The sequence below is a fragment of the Silene latifolia genome, chromosome 6, assembly GCF_048544455.1.
Source record: "Silene latifolia isolate original U9 population chromosome 6, ASM4854445v1, whole genome shotgun sequence".
Lineage (NCBI taxonomy): Eukaryota > Viridiplantae > Streptophyta > Magnoliopsida > Caryophyllales > Caryophyllaceae > Silene > Silene latifolia.
The window spans coordinates 111052578-111075656 of NC_133531.1; the positions used below are offsets into that span (position 1 = coordinate 111052578).

The 23079-nt window shown below is 40.8% G+C and overlaps 2 non-coding genes across 2 annotated transcripts; both read left to right on the top strand.

Annotated features, from left to right (window-relative positions):
- The first annotated feature begins 7267 nt into the window (after positions 1–7267).
- On the top strand, positions 7268–7374 carry LOC141588892 (small nucleolar RNA R71). The gene has a single exon (XR_012519858.1). It is a non-coding gene; the product is annotated as a small nucleolar RNA R71 (small nucleolar RNA).
- A 4639-nt stretch (positions 7375–12013) lies between these two features.
- LOC141589002 (small nucleolar RNA R71) lies at positions 12014–12119 on the top strand. Its single transcript, XR_012519963.1, has one exon. It is a non-coding gene; the product is annotated as a small nucleolar RNA R71 (small nucleolar RNA).
- Positions 12120–23079: the final 10960 nt, after the last annotated feature.

Here is a 23079-nt window from a genome sequence, read left to right on the forward strand (position 1 = left end):
AAAAACGAGTACGATGCATCGAGTTAACGAAACGTACCTTAGGGTAGTCAAGATGCGGGTCCAAGGAGCTGTCGGCACGGAACGTGGCAGTGGAACATTCAGCAGCAGGAGTGCCTCGTCCTCGACCCCGTCCACGGCCAGTAGTACCCGAAGAAGAAGCCAGTCCAGGAACTGGACGGGGTACTAGGGCAGACCTATAAGCATCTATGACAGCGGGTGACAACACAGCAGGGGTCGTCACCAAAGAGGGAACAGTACCAGTAGTAGTGGAAATAGTAGTGGCATCAGTAGTACTAGCAGAGACGGCGGTGGCAGCAGTAGGGACCACCGTCTCAGATAGGGATGAGGTAACAGTAGAACTAGTCGAAGGCGTTGTGGTACTATCCATCCTAATAATCAAGGAAGTGTATAAATTAATCAACCAAGAAATTACACACGATTTTCCCCAATTTGTCGAAAAATTCGAACCCTAACCCTTCAATTCAGGTCGAAAATCAACAAATAAACAACAAAAAGAGGGAGGAAAAGACTTACTTGATCGAAGACCCACAAGAGAACGCAAATTAATCGACAAAATTGCAAGAAAACAGTCGGATTTCGACCAAACCCGAACAAACCCTAATTCCTAAATTAAATCGCAACTAAGATGAAATTGAAGGTGGAATTATAGGCTTTTGTTGAAATTTTAACAATAAACATAAAGTGGGTAATTAATTTTGGTAAAGGAAAGGAATAAGGAGGATTTGGGGATTTTCTTGGTGTTTTATCGCAAAATAGGAAGAAAGGGAAAGTTAGAATGAAAGTAAGAAGGGAGGAGTTTACTTCCTGCGTGATATAAACCTTTATCACTCGATCGAGTGATTTAAAACCCCTAGATCGAGTCCTTTTCCCTGCATTCCTCTCGATCGAGTAGAAAGCCTCTCGATCGAGAACTCTTCCTTTTTGACAAATTGATCGAATGGCTGAAACAGCTCGATCGAACACTTTTGCTGGGCAATCCTCTCAATAGAGTACAAAAAGCACTCGATCGAGGTGTTTTCCTTTGGCACACGTCCCAATGTGATATATATTCCCCAAACATGTATAGAAACACATAGAAACACTCCCCGCAAATACCAAATCACAAAAATATGCAGTCTATATTCGGTTTTATGCTAATACTAACTACGCTATAGTCTTGATACCCGTCGTTGTGAGTACCAAAAATAAGATTTATAATTTCCTATTAAGACTAACCTAGGCTAGTGGTAACAGGGTCGAACCACAAGGAGGCGAATGTAACTTTTAATTGTCTAATTTAGTCTAAGGTAACGAAAGTGGGGGTTGATTTGATTTGGTCTAAAGCTAATAACAATAAAAACAATAAACTAAATAAACGGATAAAACAGATAAAAGAAGGGTACTAGGATGGTCGGATCACTATAGTTTCGGCGGCAGCAAACTAGGTCGGTCTAAATCAAACACATGAGGCAGGAAACAAGAGGTCCTCTCGGTCCACTCTTAACAGATAGCATCTTTCGATCTCGCTATAAGTCCCTAATATCACTAATATTGACTCTCGTCCTGAAAAGTGACTTATAATCTAAACTTTACCTATCTTTCAATCTCAGCATAGTTTAGTCATTTTAATTGGTGATCTAACAACTGTCCTTATCTCTCGATCTAATGGGTCAGTCATATATTAAGCATTCAACTAGTCGTGTGCACTCGATTCGTCGAAAAAAGAATTAAAACAATTAAAACGAAAGTAAAACCTCACGAGGTCAGTCGATCGACCACGTTAACCAGTCGATCGACTGACACGCGATTCAGGCCGTGTTCATTATATTGTCGCCTACACTATAATTCCCCTGCATCCTAGCACGAATAAATTAGCTACTCATACTAGAGATGATAACAACAATGAGATTAACGAAATAGACAGAAGAATTCATACTTAAAACGAAAGAACAAACAATTAACAAAAATGATAATATTGGCTTTGGAAACTAACTAACAATTTCTATACTATCAACGTGATAAAGATGAACTGAAAATAGAACAGAAAGAATACCGAAATTGCAGAGGAATGATTAGAAGTACGAATGAAAATCCGATGCAAACCAATATTCCCAAACCCTAATTATTGTCTAAAGAACTGAATGTAAAACTAGGTAAATTTCTGAATGAATATCTCTGGAAACTAGGTTACGTTATATAGAAAATATACGTAACACTTATTGTCAAAATCTAAACATCATGGGCTTGCTTTTCCTCAATCTTTTAATTCTCGTCTGAAGTAGCGGTGTGGTCGATCGACTGCTGGGACCGGTCGATCGACTGGGATGCAGTGTACAGTAGCTTCTGGATCCCGTGGGTTGGTCGATCGACTAAGGGTACTGGTCGATCGACTGCTTTAGCTGGTACTTGACTTCTATAATCTCGTGGACTTGTCTTTTGGGCCTTGAAATGCGCACCGAGCTCGTTTCTTAAGTGAATTCCCCACGTCAAATGCAATGCAAGGTACTCGGGGACGGATTTAGCTTAATTTCCGCTAAATTCTTCACATTTCTGCAATAATGTACAAAAATACGGAAGTAGACGGAAATAGGGAGAAATGTAGCATAAACTACATGAATGAGCTCTGAAATGCGTGGAAAATAGGATGTAAAACATCATATAAAAGACACGCATCAAACTTTCCCAAACCAAACCCTTGCTTGTCCCCAAGCAAGAACTAGACTCGATCTAATGACCTAATGGAACGAGTTCAATCTCAGAGCGAATTGCAAAGTGTAAAGCTTAAACCATTTTAATGCATTAACCAGCAATCAATTAGTAATGTGAATCATACAAACGAGTTATGTAGTCGTTAAAAACTGCTGAACTGTCAACCATAGAGACTTATCAAATTGGACTCTCACGGGTCGCTCATATCACACGTAAGTACAGGTGAATATATAAGAGGATAGAAAGAATTCATATTGTAATGACTCTTACCTAACTACGACCTATAAGAACATGCCTGCAATATAATATGAAAGTAATCTCTATGACCGTTCATATGCATTCCAACCAACAAATGACCATGACACATGCCGAGGTATATATATATATATATATGGAAATGTGAGGTAATGGGTAAGAAGAGGCAAAACATTTATGGAAAAGTGGAGGTACAGGTGATCAAGCTAGTACCAAAACGGAACCATGTAACAACATCTTTCTTCTTGCTCAAAATCAATTGACACGGTGCTATAGCAAGCACAAAACTCACAATCTCCAAAATAATAATAATCAACCAACTCCCCATAAGATATAAATGCAACATGGGAGCAAAAATCGCCATAAGATAAAAGCTTGAATTATGCGAATTGATTTCTTTTTCAGATCCCGGTCGATCGACCAGAATTGGTAGTCGATCGACTGCTTTGAACAGTACAGAACTCTCTTTTTTTTCTTTTCGAATCATTTTTTTCTTTCTTATTTTTTTCTATTTCTTTCTTTCTTTCCTTCTTTTCATTTTCCCAACAACATCTCAAACATGAGCATATGCTACCAAAAACAAAGTAACAATCCCAGAACGTAAACTACTAGCTTGACAAGGGCAGGCTAAATGTAGGATGTAGTAATGGGACAAAAAGGCTGTTTTTGGCAGTGTGGAGCTTATGGGCAAAAATGAATAAAGGAAAACTTCTACCACATGTGTCAACTAACCACAAACCGAACGCATACAGGTATTAAGCAGATTAAGTTCATATTTATGCACATTTATGTAACATGTCTCATAAGGAGTACTACTCACATCCTAGATAAACTGGTCATAGATGACACCAGTTATAGGCTCTAAATCTTAGAAATATGATGTAGCTTGCCAAAAATCAAAGTCAAGTCTCAAGTTCAGCGAATAAATTAACGAAAACTCGTAGACTATGCATATACGATTCTACTAATAACATGTCAATTAGCAAGGCTTAGGCATAAACAAGTGCAAATGCAATGTCATCATTGAAATACTACCGTTCCGAATCGACCTATATGCTAAAATAAACATGCATTTTTTTGAAATTTTTGAAATTTTTCAATTTTTTGGTATTTTGTATATAAGAAATGAAATAAACAATGCAAAACAAAATGTAAACGTGAATGCAAGCAAATGATATGCGACGCAAAACCCTTCCCCAAACCAAATCGCACAATGTCCCCATTGTGCAAAATCATGTAATGAAGAAAAGAGAAATGGGAATTTGCGAGAAAATAAACAAATACGACATGAAGTGGAAATCGGGAACTCACAAGATTTTAAGCGCAGCAAAGGAAACCTCCCAAACCAAAGGTGTGAGCTAGGGGTTTCGGTGAGCCGAAGTGCTACTGTTAAGTACCTGAAAAGACAAACAAAGTACCACGCATAAAACCGAGAAAGCAATAAAGAAGCGGTAATTATGTGCAAAGTTAAGAAAATGGAAGAAATCAGAAATGAGTCGGGAAATAAAATAGAGTAGAAAACTCCCTTAATCCCGCAAAACGACCCAACACAGCAGGGGAAAGGTCGTGAACAGGTACAACAGCGACAGTGGTCGATCGACCATAGATGGCAGTCGATCGACCAAAGTGAACAGGAACAGAAACTCCTGAGATGCGCAACTCGCCGATCGACCATGGAAGGCAGATCGACCGGGTAAGTCTTTGTAACTTCGATTTCTTCGTATTTGCTCAATTACTTGAGCTAATGGGGTCTAAAAACATGCAATTGCACAATAATACGCGCCCAAAATTGCGCAAAACCCAAACCAAAGTCTAAAGTACTTAAAAATCCTAACAAACGAAATGAATGCGAAGTCTCGCACACACAAAAGCAATAAAAAGAGAGTCTAAAAGCAATAAAATGTTTGTAAAGCAGGTGATCAACTAATAGTTGATCAAGAACGGCCATGGTATGGCCCACTTCGTCGGCTTCTGGCTACAAGAGATAGCCTCAACGGTGCTTATCTTCTCAGCTGCACCCTTCTTAGCTTCAACATCCGCCGAACTCAACGGATCAACAGCTTCTATATCTCCCCAGTCAATGATCTCTTCGGACTCGTCAGAATCCAAATCGGACTCTCTTACTTTGACCGGCTCGTCATCAACTTCCTCATCAGTGCCATAGCTAAGGCAACCAAGACCGCCTCGTGAAATGATCGGCTCCCTCACAGCTGGAGTAACTTGCGGCTCTTCCTTCCCCAAACCAGTTCCTGCAATATCAGAAATAGACAAATCTTCCTCCAATTTGCTCCCAGTTCGGGGCGGAGGTGTCACAACAGGAGTAGAATAGAGACAGGCATATCGGGAAGTATAAAATAAGATTTCTTTTCAGAAACCGTATTGCAAGTTACAGGCCACACGGGGTCTTTCTTCTTAGCAGGTTGGGCAAAAACAATGGAATGCTTCCCTACTTTAAAGGTCAAGGTACCCGAACCAACGCTATGATCGCACCAAAGAAGCGGTGTGCGAAAATGGCCTACCCAAAATAATGGGAATATGGGCATCCTCAGGCATGTCAAGTACGACGAAGTCAACAGGGAAGAAAAACTTCCCTATTTGCACGGGGATGTCCTCTAAGACTCCTATTGGCTGGACCGCAGATCGGTCAGCCATGTGCACTGTCATATCTGTGACTGCAAACCTAGTCAATTTTAGCTTCCTAGCAAGACTCAAGGGCATTACACTTATACTAGCTCCTAGGTCACATAACGCCTTCTCAATTGAGAAGGTACCTATATTGCAAGGAACAGAAAAACTACCCGAGTCTTCTAGTTTGTGAGGTGCAGTATGAGACAAATAAGAGCATGAATCTTTAGTTAATGCGACAGTATGCACAGTTTCAAGTGACTTTTTCTTAGACAAGAGTTGTTTCATGAATTTAGTGTAAGTAGGCACTTGATTAACTAACTCAAGGAAAGGCACTTGTACATTCAAGCTACGAATAACTTTTTCAAATTTATTGAAAGATACCCATTCCTTCGTCGGCACTAGTCTTTCCGGATATGGGGCTGTAAGAAGTAGCTTAGCCCTCTCCTCTAAATCACGCATGCTGACATCCCTGGACTTAGGCTGAAAGTCCACCACCTTCTCCTTGTTGAAGCTTGACCCCTCTTCAGACCGTCTCAAATATGAACCATTGATCGACATTGGGTCGAACTTCGGAACCGGGACTGACCCTTCAGCACTTGGGTCTTGCCCTAATATTTTCGGGACTGTCGTACCCCAAAATAAATGATCCCTCAAGTTATCGGGCATCGGAGGACGAAAAGGCTCACTATCAGCAGTGATCTCAGTCGATCGACCAGTGATGTCAGTCGATCGACTGACTTGTACAGGAACAGTAGCTTCTGGTTGTCGCACTTCAGTCGATCGACCGGGTAAGTCAGTCGATCGACTGATGTACCTGGTAGACGCCTTTTTCTTTCCTTTGTTCGTTCCAGCTTTGTTTTGACTCGATTCCGGCTTATCTTTTTCAGGGGCATCCTCAATCATAGCAGGCCCCTCCAGGGTAGACCCGCTCCTCAAAGTGATGGCATTAAGGGTCTCCTTTTGGTCAGTTTGAGTCGGTAGGTGTCCCGGAGCTCGAGTGGTATTCTTGCTAGCCAATTGAGCAATTTGACTTTCTAGCAATTTCATCCCGGCCTCTCTAGCTTGGGACTCCTTTTGCATCATATTCTTCAACTCAGCAAACTCGGAATTTTGGGTTTGTTGCTGCTGCGGCACATAGGGAGGTTTCTGACATGGTTGTTTGTGAGGGGGCACATAAGCTTGTTGCTACTGCTGTTGTGGAGGTTGAGTCGGATTCAGGACATTATGGCTTCTCCACCTCAAGTTCGGGTGGACATTCGGCTCATAGTACGTGTTTGTCTGCCTATAATGTTGAAAGGCAGCACAAGACTCGAAGGGACTAGGACAATTTTCTAAGACATGCCCCTCGGCTCCACATCTTCTACAGACGAAAGGACCGTCTCAAACAGCATTAACATGGTACATCCCCCCTTTTAAAGCTCCTCCCTATTCGTATTTATCAAACCTTGCAGTGAGAGGTTCTAGTGCAGCTACAGAAGAAGATTCAGCAGCCCTCCTCTGATTACCTCTCGAATTCCCATATTCAGCTTTATGGGTGGCTAAGTCATCAATGATCTTCCACCCCTTAGTCTCTCCCATATTCTCAGCAAATCGGCCATTGGTCATGAAATCCAAAATGGCTCTCTGATCGTCATACAGCCCGTTATAGAACTGATTGCAAAGACTCCATTTTTCGAACCCATGGTGCGGTATGGTTCGCACCAACTTCTTGAAACGGACCCATGCTTCATGAAAGTTCTCATCAGGTCCCTGTTTGAAGCTCGTGATCTGAGCTCTAATGGCATTCGTCTTCGAGGCAGAGAAGTATTTCTTGTAGAATGCCAAGGCCAAGGAATTCCAATCGGTGATCCCATGAGCGACTCGATCCAGATCTCTATACCACTCCCTCGCAACATCAGGAAGAGAGAAAATGAACATGGTCTCCTTTATCTGGTCTGAGTCACGCCGGTCGGCGGGGGTATAGAGCAGCAATAATCGATAAAAATCTCCATATGCTTGGCTGCATCTTCATTTGCAGCTCCCCCGAACTGGTTTCTCTCAACCAAGTTGATATAGAAAGGCTTCGGCTCGAATTTTCTTGCCTCCCCTGGTAGTTCGAATCCTTTGTAGAGATTCGCAGCTATCGGCTCTGAGTGACTGGCAATCGTTGCTTCTTCAGCCATGATTGGAATTTCTGGAGAAGTGACTGTCTCAGCTGAAGAAATAGAAGCAGGACATATGGGTGGATCTTCTTCGAATAGAGCGTTCTCGTAGTAACTTGACAGAGTACTCAGCTCTTCCTCTGTCGGCAATACCCTTGATGATCGTCTCAACTCACGCAAGGATTTCTCAATCTCAGGATTGAACGGTATTAGTTCACCACCCTGTGACCTGCACATAAGAAGAAACTACAGAAAGAATATAAGAAAAGTTTAAGGAACGGAAGTCCCTTAAACTAAAGAAAGACTAAATAAAAACAACTAAAAATTAGAACAATTGCCTCCCCGGCAACGGCGCCAAAATTTGATACCCGTCGTTGTGAGTACCAAAAATAAGATTTATAATTTCCTATTAAGACTAACCTAGGCTAGTGGTAACAGGGTCGAACCACAAGGAGGCGAATGTAACTTTTAATTGTCTAATTTAGTCTAAGGTAACGAAAGTGGGGGTTGATTTGATTTGGTCTAAAGCTAATAACAATAAAAACAATAAACTAAATAAACGGATAAAACAGATAAAAGAAGGGTACTAGGATGGTCGGTTCACTATAGTTTCGGCGGCAGCAAACTAGGTCGGTCTAAATCAAACACATGAGGCAGGAAACAAGAGGTCCTCTCGGTCCACTCTTAACAGATAGCATCTTTCGATCTCGCTATAAGTCCCTAATATCACTAATATTGACTCTCGTCCTGAAAAGTGACTTATAATCTAAACTTTACCTATCTTTCGATCTCAGCATAGTTTAGTCATTTTAATTGGTGATCTAGCAACTGTCCCTATCTCTCGATCTAATGGGTTAGTCATATATTAAGCATTCAACTAGTCGTGTGCACTCGATTCGTCGAAAAAAGAATTAAAACAATTAAAACGAAAGTAAAACCTCACGAGGTCAGTCGATCGACCAGGTTAACCAGTCGATCGACTGACATGCGATTCAGGCCGTGTTCATTATATTGCCGCCTACACTATAATTCCCCTACATCCTAGCACGAATAAATTAGATACTCATACTAGAGATGATAACAACAATGAGATTAACGAAATAGACAGAAGAATTCATACTTAAAACGAAAGAACAAACAATTAACAAAAACGATAATATTGGCTTTGGAAACTAACTAACAATTTCTATACTATCAACGCGATAAAGATGAACTGAAAATAGAACAGGAAGAATACCAAAATTGCAGAGGAATGATTAGAAGTACGAATGAAAATCCGATGCAAACCAATATTCCCAAACCCTAATTATTGTCTAAAGAACTGAATGTAAAACTAGGTAAATTTCTGAATGAATATCTCTGGAAACTAGGTTACGTTATATAGAAAATATACGTAACACTTATTGTCAAAACCTAAACATCATGGGCTTGCTTTTCCTCGATCTTTTAATTCTCGTCTGAAGTAGCGGTGTGGTCAATCGACTGCTGGGACCGGTCGATCGATCGGGATGCGATGTCTGACAAGAGCTTCGATCCCGTGGGTTGGTCGATCGACTAAGGGTACTGGTCGATCGACTGCTTTAGCTGGTACTTGACTTCTATAATCTCGTGGACTTGTCTTTTGGGCCTTGAAATGCGCACCGAGCTCGTTCCTTAAGTGAATTCCCCACGTCAAATGCAATGCAAGGTACTCGGGGACGGATTTAGCTTAATTTCCGCTAAATTCTTCACATTTATGCAATAATGTACAAAAATACGGAAGTAGACGGAAATAGGGAGAAATGTAGCATAAACTACATGAATGAGCTCTGAAATGCGTGGAAAATAGGATGTAAAACATCATATAAAAGACACGCATCAAGTCAACAGTCTAAAAACGCAATTAAAATGTCTAACGGAAATTCAAAATTACAAAATTTTACAACGGAGCATTCCCCCGCTCATCTTCCGAAGCACTGTAGTAGCCCATAAGAGGGCTTCTAACTGGAGGAGGTCCCTTTAGCATCGCAGACCGTCCTCTTTGATCGCCATGAGCTTGTACTCGAATTGATGGAAGGAGAATAGTTTGCATCCACATACGCCTTCACTTTCTTCTTACTTTTGACATTCCTATTGGCAGTGGCATCATCCTTTACAAAATCCCCATCACTTGAATTGACTTTCACTGCACCATGACGGACAGCATCTTCAGTATCCACTCTATCTGTACCTGTAGCAAGGTAAACAACAGAATAGTCCTCCTTTTTGCACTCAGTCTGAGGCGGAGGTGTTACTATAGCAGCACAATATTCAATATTCTCAGCTGGAGAGTCTAAATCTGGGTCAATAGAGGGTAGGGCATTGCAAGGTTGAACTTGCATAGGGGCCCTACGAGCTTTGAACTGATGAAACGTCAGCTCCTCATCTCCTACCTGGAAGGTAAGGGTCTTCCCCCCGACATTAATTACTGCACGAGTAGTAAATAAGAATGGTCGCCCTAAAATAATAGGGGTATAAGAGTCTTCGGGTATTTCTAAGACCCCAAAGTCAACGGGAATAAAGAATCTCCCGATTTTCACAGGTATGTCCTCTAAGACACCTAGTGGCCGTGATATACTACGGTCGGCCATCTGAACGGTCATATTGGTACAATTAAACTTGGTCAAACCTAGTCTCTTAACGAGAGACAGAGGTAAGACAATCACGCTAGCTCCTAAGTCACATAGCGCATTGTCAATTAAGTGGGTCCATGTATGACATGGAATTGAAAAGCTACCCGGATCTGATTGTTTGGGTGGTGTCTTATTCTGAACTAAGGCGGACCCTACTTCTGTCAAAGCCACCGTTTCATGGTCACTTATATGCCTTTTACGCATTAAAATTTCTTTCATAAACTTCATGTAAGAGGGTACCTGGGTAAGCTGTTCGGCGAAAGGAACGTTGACATGAAGGCTCTTCAGGATTTCAGCAAATTTCCTGAATTGTTGGTTAGCCTTATTATTCTGCAATCGCCTTGGAAAGGGAACCGTGATAGGAATTTCTAACCCTTTGTTTCATTCTGCCAATGTCTCGACAGGTTCATCAATATTTTTGCTCGATCGATCTCTTTTGCCTCTCGATTGAGGTCTTTCAGCAACAACTTCATTCGATCGAGCATTATCAGCAACTCGATCGAAATCCTCTTTGTCAGCATCACTTGATCGAGGTATATTTTCACTCGATCGAGCACTCTTCTCAGCAAATTCATTCGATCGAGGTATTTCCTCCTCTCGATCGAACTCTTGATTAGCAGCTTTACTCGATCGACCAACAGTTTCACTCGATCGAGTAATATTCTCATCAATTTTACTCGATCGACCACCAGAAATAATTCGATCGAGTATTTTCCTTGGATTAAGCACATTTTCGTCAATGGATGACTGTTCACTCTCGGCAACAACAGGTCTCGGGTCTGATATGTCTTCACCAGTTGACATTTTGGGTCCTTCATAAGAGAGACCGCTTCGCAAATTTATCAGATTAACATCTCATGTTGATTCTTATCGGGTTGAGACGGTAGATGACCCGGCTTTCTTGTAGATTGGTTAGTGGCAAGTTGAGCAATTTAAGACTCGAGTGACTTAATCGCCGCATATTTTTGTTGTTCACTCCTTTGCAATTGGACAATCAACGATTGTATCATTGACTTCAATTCAGTCATCTCACTTACCCCACTAGAAGAAGCACCTTGTTGCGGAGGTGGAAAGGATGGAGGCTTTTGAAAACCTTGTTGAGCTTTGTGAGGAGGGACATAGGGTTGTTGTTGCTGCGGAGGAGGGGTAGGATTCAAAACATTCTGACTAATCCATCTCAAATTGGGATGGACTCAACTCTGATTGTTATAATAGGAGCCACTTTGCCTATATTACTGAAAGTCAAGCACTTGCTCCTTCTCAGTTAGACAGTCAACAGCAGTGTGACCGTCACTAATACCGCACCTCTCACATGAAACGGTTTCTTTTCTAGTCAACAAGTGAACCATCTGTTGATCACCAGCATGTTGTAACTCTAATTTGTCAAAACGGGCATTCAGGGCCTCCAGCTGAGCCACAAATGCACTGTTGTCAATAGAATTAATTGTCCGAATACCTCCTCTCGGGTTCCCATACTCAGCATAATGGGTAGCCATCTCTTCTATAATACCCCGTCTCTTGTCATCATCATTATTCTTCTGAAATCATCCATTAGATGAGGCGTCGAAGATAGCACGGTGGTCATCATACAACCCATTGTAGAACTGGTTGCATAAGAACCACTGATCAAAACCATGGTGAGGAAGAGACCTCACCAACTTCTTGAAACGGCACCAAGCTTCATACAAGTTTTCATCCGGTGTCTGCTTGAAACTTGTAATTTTTCCTCTCAGCTGATTGGTTCGTTGTGGAGGAAAATACCTTTTATAGAAAGCAATGGCCAAACTCTCCCAGTCAGTAATACCGGCTGCAGTTCTGTCAAGATCAGTGAGCCATTCACGGGCTCCATCGGTCAAAGAAAAAGGAAACAAGACCTCCTTAATCTTATCCTGGGTCACTCCCTTAGTATCGGGAATGGTAGAGCAATAATCAGTGAAAACCTCCATATGTCTACGCGAATCTTCACCCGCCACGCCTCGGAACAGGTTTCGTTCGACCAGGTTAATGTAGGACGGTCGGATGTCAAAAGTGTTGTCATCCTCGGTCGCAAGTTTGAAACCTTTAGGGATTGAGGCAGCTGTGGGCTCTGAGTGACTAGCGATATTAGGCATTTTCAATGGATTTATGGCAGAAATAGATTTGTCTTCTTCACAAGACGGGTCTTCTGCAAAAAGAAAGTGTTCTAGCTCCGGTTCAAAAGTACTCAAGGCTTCCTTTTGAATTTTCCTCTGCAGTTTTTGTCTAATGCGAAAGGTCCTTTCTGGCTCAGGATCAGCTGGAACTAACTCTAACCTGTTAGACCTGAGCATAAACAGCACTGGAGAAAATAAGTGAGAACTGTCTCAAGGAATAAAAATTCTCTGAGACCGACAAAGATAAATGAAACAAAGAACAGACAAATAGGCTATTGCCTCCCCGGCAACGGCGCCAAAATTTGATACGGTCGTTATGTACCAAAAATAATTACCTAAATATAACTAACAGAAGCTAGCAATAAGTAGGGTCGATCTCCACAGGGAGGCAAGACTATCTAGTCACAATTAGGGGTTTTAAGTTTTGTTTTCTAAACTACTAAAGATTAAAGGTAAGAAAAATATAGGCAAGCGCGATAAAGAAAGAAAATTTGAGATATGTAATCAGATAAAAGGGGTATGTCAGGATTTCGGTTCACCATGGCAGTTCATCGACTCAGTCATAAATAATCTAGACAGTCTACTGTGAGAAAGGCAAGGGAAAGGTCCTTCCGATCCGGTCCACTATCCACCCTAGATTTCAACTAACTTAACTTCCGTCCTCATTAGGGTAGTCTAATGTTCATAGCGGGTCTGTTCATTCCAATATTCCAATCCAGGAAAGAAATTAACCAAATTAAAGTTATTTAGAAGCGTGCACTCAACTAAACATGTTACAGTTATATTGCTATGGTGGCAGGTTCTCACAAATAAATCATCTAGCCTATTCGCGACATCGTCACTTTACTACCATGGCTCCCCTAATCCTAACATAGGGAGATTAGCTACTCATGCTTTTGAAATCAATAACAATAACAATAATCATGAATATACTAAGAGTAGATATAATATAAAGACATTAAAGATGCAACATAAACAATTAGATAAGAACAATAAATAAGAGAACAATGATTAAGAATAAAAAAGGATTAAAATCAAGAGAAGAGAAAGGTTACAATAGAGTGAATCCGGCGTAAAGAACTAAGTAGCAATGATTAAGAGCAAAGTTCCAGAGATTAAGAGTATAAAGAGTTGTGTAAAACGTAATTAAGAGAGTGTAGAGATATTTATGACCTAATCACGACTTTCTTATATAGGGAAGCGTTTTTATTAACAAAATAAACCTAACACGGATTAGTTAACCCGTGTAACATAGCAAATCACTCGATCGAGGCTTTTTATTCCCCTCGATCGAGTATTCTTCCAGCCATACCGTTCGATCGAGCACTTTAGGCTCTCAATTGAACACTTCCAAATAAGCTCATTTCGATCGAGCATAGGATCTACTCGATCGACCAACTACAGCAGCCAAATCACTCAATCGAACTCCAAAAGCTCTCGATCGAGTACTTTCCACTGAGAACAGCCTTGACTTCGTCTTGTCAGCTTACGAAGACCTTCCTTCACGCTTCCCGAGGTATGACTCCTGCTCTAAATCTCCGTCTCCTTAAAATGTATGCAAAGTGGGACGACTAAGGTACGATTCCACTACTTTTAGGTCCATTTCTGCAATTAAGACAAAACAAACCAAAGTAGCCAATTCGGGGCATTTTTGCAATACAAAGTGATACAAATGGCATAGAAATGCGTGCAATAAGAGACTAAAAAGTCTATATAAATTGCACGTATCACTTGCATACATTCGGATTTGTGGTCAGTGTCACATGCAGGGAGGTGCTTGCAATTTTTCCCTTTCTTTCATTTTCACCCATTTAGCTCCACATTAGCCAAACTTAGCCTTTTGACCCATTAACTACACCCAAATTAAGTCTGCGTGTCAAGCTAATTTAGTGTATTTTTGTGGTTTATTTCTCATTGATGCGAGTTTGTTCGTTCTAATTCACATGGAGTTGGTAGAAAAGAAAATAAAGGAGGATATGTATTGGAAAAAAGTTGTGAAAATTTTTTTTAAAAAAAAAAGATGTGGGCAGGAAAATGAGAAAAGCATGGAAAAGAGAAAATAAAATAAAGTAAAAGAAAAAGAATAGACCGTTTAAAAAAGGGAAGTTTGTGACGGTCTTACTCCTATGTTTTTTTTATATCATTTTAGGAGTTGTTGTTTTTGGTTTAGTGAGTTTTGTGCCAGAGAAGGACATTTGTGCTTAAATTTCTAGTCGGCTGAGAATTGGATGTTCTTATATGGTACTGTTTAGGTGTTAGCTTGACGCTCTACCTCCACATATCCCATAATTGTTTTGCCTTTTCTTACCCATTGCCTCACTTTTCTATAACTTTTGTAAGCCCTCGTCTGTGACGGACAGTGTTTGGTTGGAATGTATGTATGGTGATTAGAATCGTCTATCATTTTGTTGCATGCATGTTTATGTGGATCGTAGTTTAGGTGAGTGACTGATTTATCTTCTTCTCTTACACATTTACACTTACCCTTTGCTTCATGAGAGAAGAGTGACCCGTGAGAGTCCGATTTTAAAGGTCTTGCAAGGTCGACGGTTCAGCTTATTTATAGACATCATACAACTCGTTTGCGCTTGAATGTTGTAGCTATAATTGTTAGTTTTGATTGCATTAAACGGTTTAAGTGGACAAGTTATAGCTAGCTCTGAGTTTTCTTATCCGTTCCATTAGTTTGCATTTAGTTTACTCGAGGACGAGGAAAGGTTCGATTTGAGGAGATTTGATACGTGCAATTTATATAATCTTTTTAGCCTCTTATTGCACGCATTTCTATATCAATTTCATTGCTTTGTATTGCAAAATGCCCCGAATTGGTTACTTTGGTTTGTTTCGTCTCGTTTGCAGGAATGGACCTTAAAGTAGTGGAATCGTACCTTATTCGCTCCTCCTAGCATGCATTTTAAGGACATGAAGATTTAGAGCAGAATGTCATACCTCGGGAAGCGTGAAGGAGGTCCTTAGAAGCTAACCAAATGTTGTTCGAGCTGTTTTCAGTGGCAAGTTACTCGATCGAGGTCTTCTATGATCAATCGAGTGGTTTTGGCAGAGCTAGGAGTTCGATCGAGTCCCTGCTGTACTCGATCAAACAGGGTTGTTTTGGAAGCTTTTGATCGAAGGCCGAGTTTGTTCGATCGAAGGGAACGGCTGAAGAATCACTCGATCAAAAGGAATGAAATGCCTCGATCTAGTGGTTTATTTATTTACCCGAGATTTTTATTCCGTGTTTAGGTTTATTTTTGTTAATAAACGCTTCCCTATATAAGGGAAGACGTCATTAGGTTAATAATCACATCTTATCATACCGTACTCTACTCCTAATTACTCTTCTAATTACTGCTAGAACTTGTTCTCTGCCTCTTTTTTTCCGGATCTAAGATTTGTAATCTCTCCTTTCTCTTTAATCTCAATTTAATCCTTTGTTTACTCTTAATCATTGTTCTCTTGTTCTATTGTCTTTGTTGATTAATTTATGCTTCATCCTTTTTATTCGTTTATCATGTCTCTTATTAGCATATTCAATATTGTTATCATTATTAATATCAATAGCATGAGTAGCTATACTCCCGTATGTTACGATTAAGGGAGTCGTGGTAGTGAAGTGACGATGTTGTGAATAGGCTAGACGATTGATTGTGAGAACTGTGTCTATAGCAATATAAATGTAATAAGTTTAGTTGAGTGCACGCTTCTAAACCCTTTAATTTGGTTAAATTCAATCCTAGATCGGAAGATTGGAATGAACAGACCTGTTATGAATAATAGACTACCTTAATGAGGACGGAAGTTAAGTTAGTCGTAATCTAGGGTGGATAACGGATCGGAAGGACCTTTCCCTTGCCCTTCTCACAGTAGATCGTCTAAACTATTTACGACTGAGTTAGTGAACTGCCATGGTGAATCGAATTCCTGACATATCTCTCTTTATCTGATCACATATCTTGCTTTTTCTTGCTTTACTGTTCTTTAGCCTTATTTCTCTTGCCTTAAACCTTTATTAGTTTAGAAATCAACTTTAAAACCCCCATTTGTTACTAGACAGGCGTAATTAGCAGATAGATACATTAGCCTCCCTGTGGAGATCAACCTTACTTCTGATAACTTCTGTTAGTTGTTCTAGGTAATTATATTTGATACTAAAATGACGGTATCACCAGCCGTGTTACGGATATGATGGGGCTCGCCAACCGCGTTGAAGGTACGTTTTGAGGCTCGCCAGCCATACTGAAGGCGCGTTTTGAGGCTCGCCAACCATGTTGAAGTTGCGTTTTGAGGCTCGCCAGCCATGTTGAAGGCGCGTTTTGAGGCTTGTCAGCCATGTCGAAGGTGGTGCATTTTGAGGCTCGCCAGCCATACTAAAGGTGGCGCATTTTGAGGCACCCCAGGCATGTTGAATGATCGACCGTGGGAAATAGCTGGGTTGGACAGGCCTATTTCGAGAGGTCGTTGAGTTAGTGGGCTCCATGGGGAGGTTTCCGATATCCTGCTGGGGAATTTTGGTGTTTATGTTGAATATTTGTGGCGCCGGAAAGAGATAGGCTCGAGCCTGGCTCCCGTGGTTGGCGGCGATTTTGAAACTTGAAGAGACGTAATGGTTTTTATTGCCGTTTGTTTATATTTGTAGAAATTGCAGATGTGAATTCCGCTATCCTATGTTTGTTTGGGAGGTAACGGTTTTAATCTCGTCTTCTCGTGATTTGAAGTTTGTGAGGGGTAGTGAATTTGAATTCCACTTTCCTGTTTTTGTTTGAAAAAAGGTGATGGCTTTTAATGCCGCCGTCTTGAAATTGTAAATAACGAATCTGAATTTGCTTATTTTGTAATTTTTTTTTTTTTTTTGAAAATGACAGTTTTTAATCTTGTTGTTGAAATTTGTGAAAAATAGCGAATTTGAATTTCACTATTTATTTTTTGTGATTTTAAAATGATGGTTTTTAATTTCGTCGTTTGAAATTTTGTGAAAATAGCGAATTTGAATTTCACTATTTTGTATTTGATTTGAAAATGACGGTTTTTAATTCCGTCGTTTGAAATTTTGTGAAAATAGCAAGTAAATTGGGCTAAAGCCCAAAACTTCGCTGAATAAGCAGGGGAGCACCTCAAAGAGGCGCGAGCCGTCCTGCGAGGCAAGGAGCCTCTCCTTTTTTCTCTAAAAAGACGCGAGAAGGTCGAACTCCCCATTGCCTTCGTCTTCTTCGACACAAAACCGTAAAAACCCACAAAATCGCCATTTTTCGACTTCGTCTTTTGCTTGTTTTCACCCATTGTCCTCATGTCATCTCAAGGTATGTAAAAACTCTTGAATCCATTTGAATTTGTTTACTTTTTTGTTAATTGAATTAGGGTGAAACCCTAACCCTTCGAAAATCGATTTGGGCGTTTTTGCTTGGCCCATTTTCGAGTGAAATTGATGATTGCATTAGGTTAGAAACCTGCTTAGGAGTATAGGAGTACTTTTAGTTTGCATTTTGGACCCCATTCCCGCCCTCTAGGAGCAAAAAACGTGAATGAGACAAAAGATTGTCTCATTTCACAACGTTGTGCTTGTTTGCTTGAGTTGTGTGCCCCACTAGGTTGCATTGTAGTCGGGGAAGACTGTCTTTGCTATATTGAACCTTCGTAGGGCGTTGTGGGCAAAATTTGAATTTTTGCCTTTGTGAGACGGTCTTATGCTGACAAAATAAGCATCTGTTTGGGCTCAAACTGAGCCGGATTGTCTTGAAATGGACCTTAACGGTAGTTTAGGTCACTTTGAGACCTGATTAAATCACGTGGTTTTGTTGTGGTCGTAATTTTGAATTTTGACCCGTTTGTGCCCGAATTGGCGTAAAATTGCCTTTTTTTAGCTGTGAAAAATGCAAGTTGTGTCGGGAATTTTTTTTTTGTTTATTTTGCGGACCTTGTGCGGTCTTTGAGGTGTTCGGTGGTTTTTGTAATTTTGTCGTTATTTTGACTCGACTTTTGCTTGAAAAGAATGGCGAGTCGTTTTTGTGAATTTTTGTGAAGTGTTTTGCTGGGAGAGTTTGGGAGGGTTTGCCCTTGTTTTGTTTTTTTTTTTTTTTTTTTTTGCATTTGCAGGTAGTCTTGTTTTTTTGGATTTTGTCCATTTTGTGCCATCGTAATGCCAAAATTTCGACTGATGTTTCTGTTTTGTCCTGATTTCAAGTGAGTGTTCCGGGGTTTCTGGGCCCACTGGGTCTGTGGCCGAGGCTTTAGAGGAGGAGGATGATCCAGGAGGAGGAGAGACGATTGTTGTCTTGTCCTTGTCGAGTTATGTTTCTCCTTAGTGGCCTTTGTCCGGCCTTTGATCACGTGTTGCTCATTGGCTGTTGTCTGCAGAAATTTGGACGTCTGATGCTTGGGGGTTAACACCAGTGCGTCGTTCTACGTTGTCGTTTTCAGTCGTCGCTAAATTCTGATGATTAGGGTTCAACATCGAGGTGGCACTCTATGTCGTGGCTCCTTTTTATCATTGAATTCCGACGATTGGGGGTTAACGTCGCGGCGATGCACTGTGTCACAATTCCTGATTTTTATGTCGTCCGAAGTATGCCAGGCATTGTTTCTTTTTCTGTTACGGAGTAGGAAAGAGGTATTACCGTCATGGTAACCACTTCTGCTTCCGCGGTTACTCCTTTCTTTTCCATGTTGCTCCCCTTCTTTTCTGATCATAAAGGGTAGGGAGTGGTTAGATCGGTAGGTGGCGGATAGCCCCCAGTTCGTTGTTTTAGGCCAGTGTCTGCGTGATAAATACTTGTACCGGATCCTATTTGTATGGTCAGTCGTTTGTATCAAACGTGTGTCAATGTGTTTTGCGTGAGGCGGTTTGTATATACGTGTTTTTGGTTTGTAATTTATTTGTGTTTGGCTTTTTTGTGTTGTGTTTCGGAGAAGCACGGTCAGCGGTTGATTCCTCTTTTGCTTTGGCATTTGTTCCTGCATCATTAGTGTAGAAAACAGGCAACAGGTAGCACATATGCATACACATGAACACGCAAAAGCATTTGATGAAAACAAAAAATGACAATGATGACTCGAAGTTAAAACTGAAATCGAAAAGAAATTTTGAAAATTCCGCGACAAGTCGTCACGCTTGGATTTTTCAAAAAAAAGTAGTGAAATTTCGAGAAATTAATTCGTGTTTGAATTAAATTGCATCAAATTTTGCCAAAATTGATTTGCGACTCAAAAACTAAAACTCAAACCATCATGGATGAATTTCAAAAGAGATTTTGCGAGTGTTTTTGATTTTTGTGACATCAAGACTCGGATTTGCAAGAGTTCAAATTTTTGAGAAAATGCGAAAAATCGAAAAATTTTCGGAATTTTCGACTGACATAGAAACGATCCGTCGCGGATCGGGGCGACTAGCCCTTCCCACTTAAAAAGAAGAGAAAAACCCGTATGTTTAAAGATGCGTCATAGAAACCGTGTTGGTTTTCGTAAAACGCGAAAACAAGGAAATGTGAGTGTGAGAAAACATAAAAATTTCCGGATAGGCCCGAAGAGGCGGGGGCTTTTAGGCGAGAAAATCAATGTGTCAGGAAGAAACACAACTTGATAGGGACAAATCAAGGTGCGAATCCTGAGAATCAGCCCAAAGAGGCGCGAGGCCTTGGGCGATACAAATAAGCTTCCCCCTTTTTCGGAAAAAAGCGCTGATTGTTTTGTATAAATAGGGACATTTATGCTTCATTGTTTCATCATCTGAAACACGAAAAACATCTCTACGAAAACCTTTCTTCTTCTTCCACAAAATAATTCATGGATACTTTCGAAAATAGGTTGCGACATTGGTGTCGGGATTTGTTGCCTCCCGAGAAGTATCAACTCGTTGTAATGGGAATTGGTCAATTGTTGGTGCTTCGTCAAATTAAGGTGCAATCCTCGTTCCTTGAAGCATGCTCTCGGTTTTAGGATTCGAAACATCATGTTTTCGTTTTCCCGAAAGGTGAAATTTTCTCTCTTACCGAAGAAGTGGGCACCATTGGAGGGTGGTCGGGTTGTACTCCGGTGCTTCCCCCGACTCGGTTGTGTTATAAAGAGAATATTCGTTCAATGTTGGGCTTGTCAACGAGCCAAGTGAACTTTCTCCTTGCTCCCCATGGTGTGGATATGTTGGCTCTCATCAACATCTTTTCAAACCGGTTGGATGTGAATGTCTCGAAGGTGGCTAGGAGAAGGGCTCTTGCCTTTTGCCTAGTACATGCATACCTCCTTGTTGATGCCTTGAAGAATGAAGGGTCAAGATGGTACGGTAGCATGACCCTTGTGCACATAGTTGAGCAAATGGAGCACGATTGGGAGCCATCATGGTTGGTGCTTGGCAAGATCATCCAAGCTTTGGACAAGAAGGGCGCTTGTAGAGAAGCTCCTTCGTTAGGATCTCCAAGGATCCTCAAGGTGTGGCTCATGGAGAGGCTAAGGTATGTAGAGCCTCCGGTTGATTCTTCTTCTTACTCCTTCCGTCACCTTACTATGAGGAAGAAGTTGTATTCGGATAGCTTTGCGTCTATCGAGGCCTATTGGACCTCGAGATTGGTAGAGGAGGGTGGTCCTCATATCCGTTGGGTAGTGCCGTGGTGGCACTTGAGGTCCTTCACATGTGATACTTGCAATTTATATAGACTTTTTAGCCTTTATTGCACACATTTCTATGCCATTTGTATCGCTTTGTATTGCAAAATGCCCCGAATAGGCTACTTTGGTTTGTTTTGTCTTAATTGCAGGAACGGACCTAAAACTAGTGGAATCGTACCCTAATCGTCCCACTTTGCATGCATTTTAAGGAGACGGAGATTTAGAGCAGGAGTCATACCTCGGGAAGCGTGAAGAAAGGTCTTCGGAAGCTGATAAGACGAAGTCAAGGCTGTTCTCAGTGGAAAGTACTCGATCAAGAGCTTTTGAAGTTCGATCGAGTAGTTTGGCAGATGCAGGAGTTCGATCGAGTAGTTTTGCAGATGCAGGAGTTCGATCGAGTGGTTTATATACTCGATCGAGAAGAGCTTATTTGGAAGTGTTCGATCGAGAGTCTAAAGTGCTCGATCGAACGGTTTGGCTGGAAGAATACTCGATCGAGGGGAATAAAAAGTCTCGATTGAGTGATTTGCTATGTTACATGGGTTAACTAATCCGTGTTAGGTTTATTTTGTTAATAAAAAACGCTTCCCTATATAAGGAAGTCGTGATTAGGTCATAAACACTTCTTCATACTCTTAATTACGTTCTACACACTCTTAATTACTCTTAATCCCTGGAACTTTGCTCTTAATCACTGCTACTTGGTTCTTTACGCCGGATTTGCTTTATTGTAATCTTTCTTTTCCTTTTAATCTTAATTCAATACTTTATTTCTCTTAATATTCGCTCTATTATTCTTTTGTTATCGATTTGCTTAGTTTATGTTTAATCTTAATCTTTCTACTATGTTTACCCTTAGCATATTCGTTGTTATTATTGTTAAATCAGATAGAATGAGTAGCTAAACCCTTCTATGTTAGGATTAGGGGAGCCATGGTAGTAAAGTGATGATGTCGTGAATAGGCTAGATGATTTATTTGTGAGAACCTGTCCCCATAGCAATATAACTGTAATATGTTTAGTGGAGTGCACGCTTCTAAATAACTTTAATCTGGTTAACTTTGTTCCTGGATCGGAAGATTGGAATGAATAGACTTGCTATGAACAGTAGACTACCCTAATGAGGACGGAAGTTAAGTTAGTGGAAATCTAGGGTGGATAGTGGACCAGAAGGACCTTTCCCATGCCCTTCTCACAATAGATTGTCTAGATTATTTATGACTGAGTCGATGAACTGCAATGGTGAACCGAAATCCTGACATACCTCTTTTATCTGATTACATATCTCAAATTTTGTTGCTTTATCGCGCTTGTCTCTATTTCTATTGCCTTTAATCTTTAGTAGTGTAGAAAACAAAACCTAAAACCCCCCAATTGTGACTAAATTGACGGACTTACAGATAGATATCTTGCCTCCCTGTGGAGAACGACCCTACTTATCGCTAGCCTCTGTTAGTTATATTTAGGTATTTATTTTTGGTACATAACGACCGTATCAAATTTTGGCGCCATTGTCGGGGAGATTTGATACGTGCAATTTATATAGCATTTTTAGCCTCTTATTGCACGCATTTCTATGCCATTTGTATCGCTTTGTATTGCAAAATGCCCCGAATTAGCTACTTTGGTTTGTTTTGTCTTACTTGCAGGAACGAACCTAAAAGTAGTGGAATCGTACCTTAATCGTCCCACTTTGCATGCATTTTAAGGAGACGGAGATTTAGAGCAGGGAGTCATACCTCGGGAAGCGTGAAGGAAGGTCTTCGGAAGCTGATAAGACGAGGTCAAGGTTGTTCTCAGTGGAAAGTACTCGATCGAGAGCTTTTGGAGTTCGATCGAGTAGTTTGGCAGATGCAGGAGTTCGATCGAGTAGTTTGGCAGATGCAGGAGTTTGATCGAGTGGTTTATCTACTCGATCGAGAGGAGCTTATTTGGAAGTGTTCGATCGAGAGCCTAAAGTGCTCGATCGAA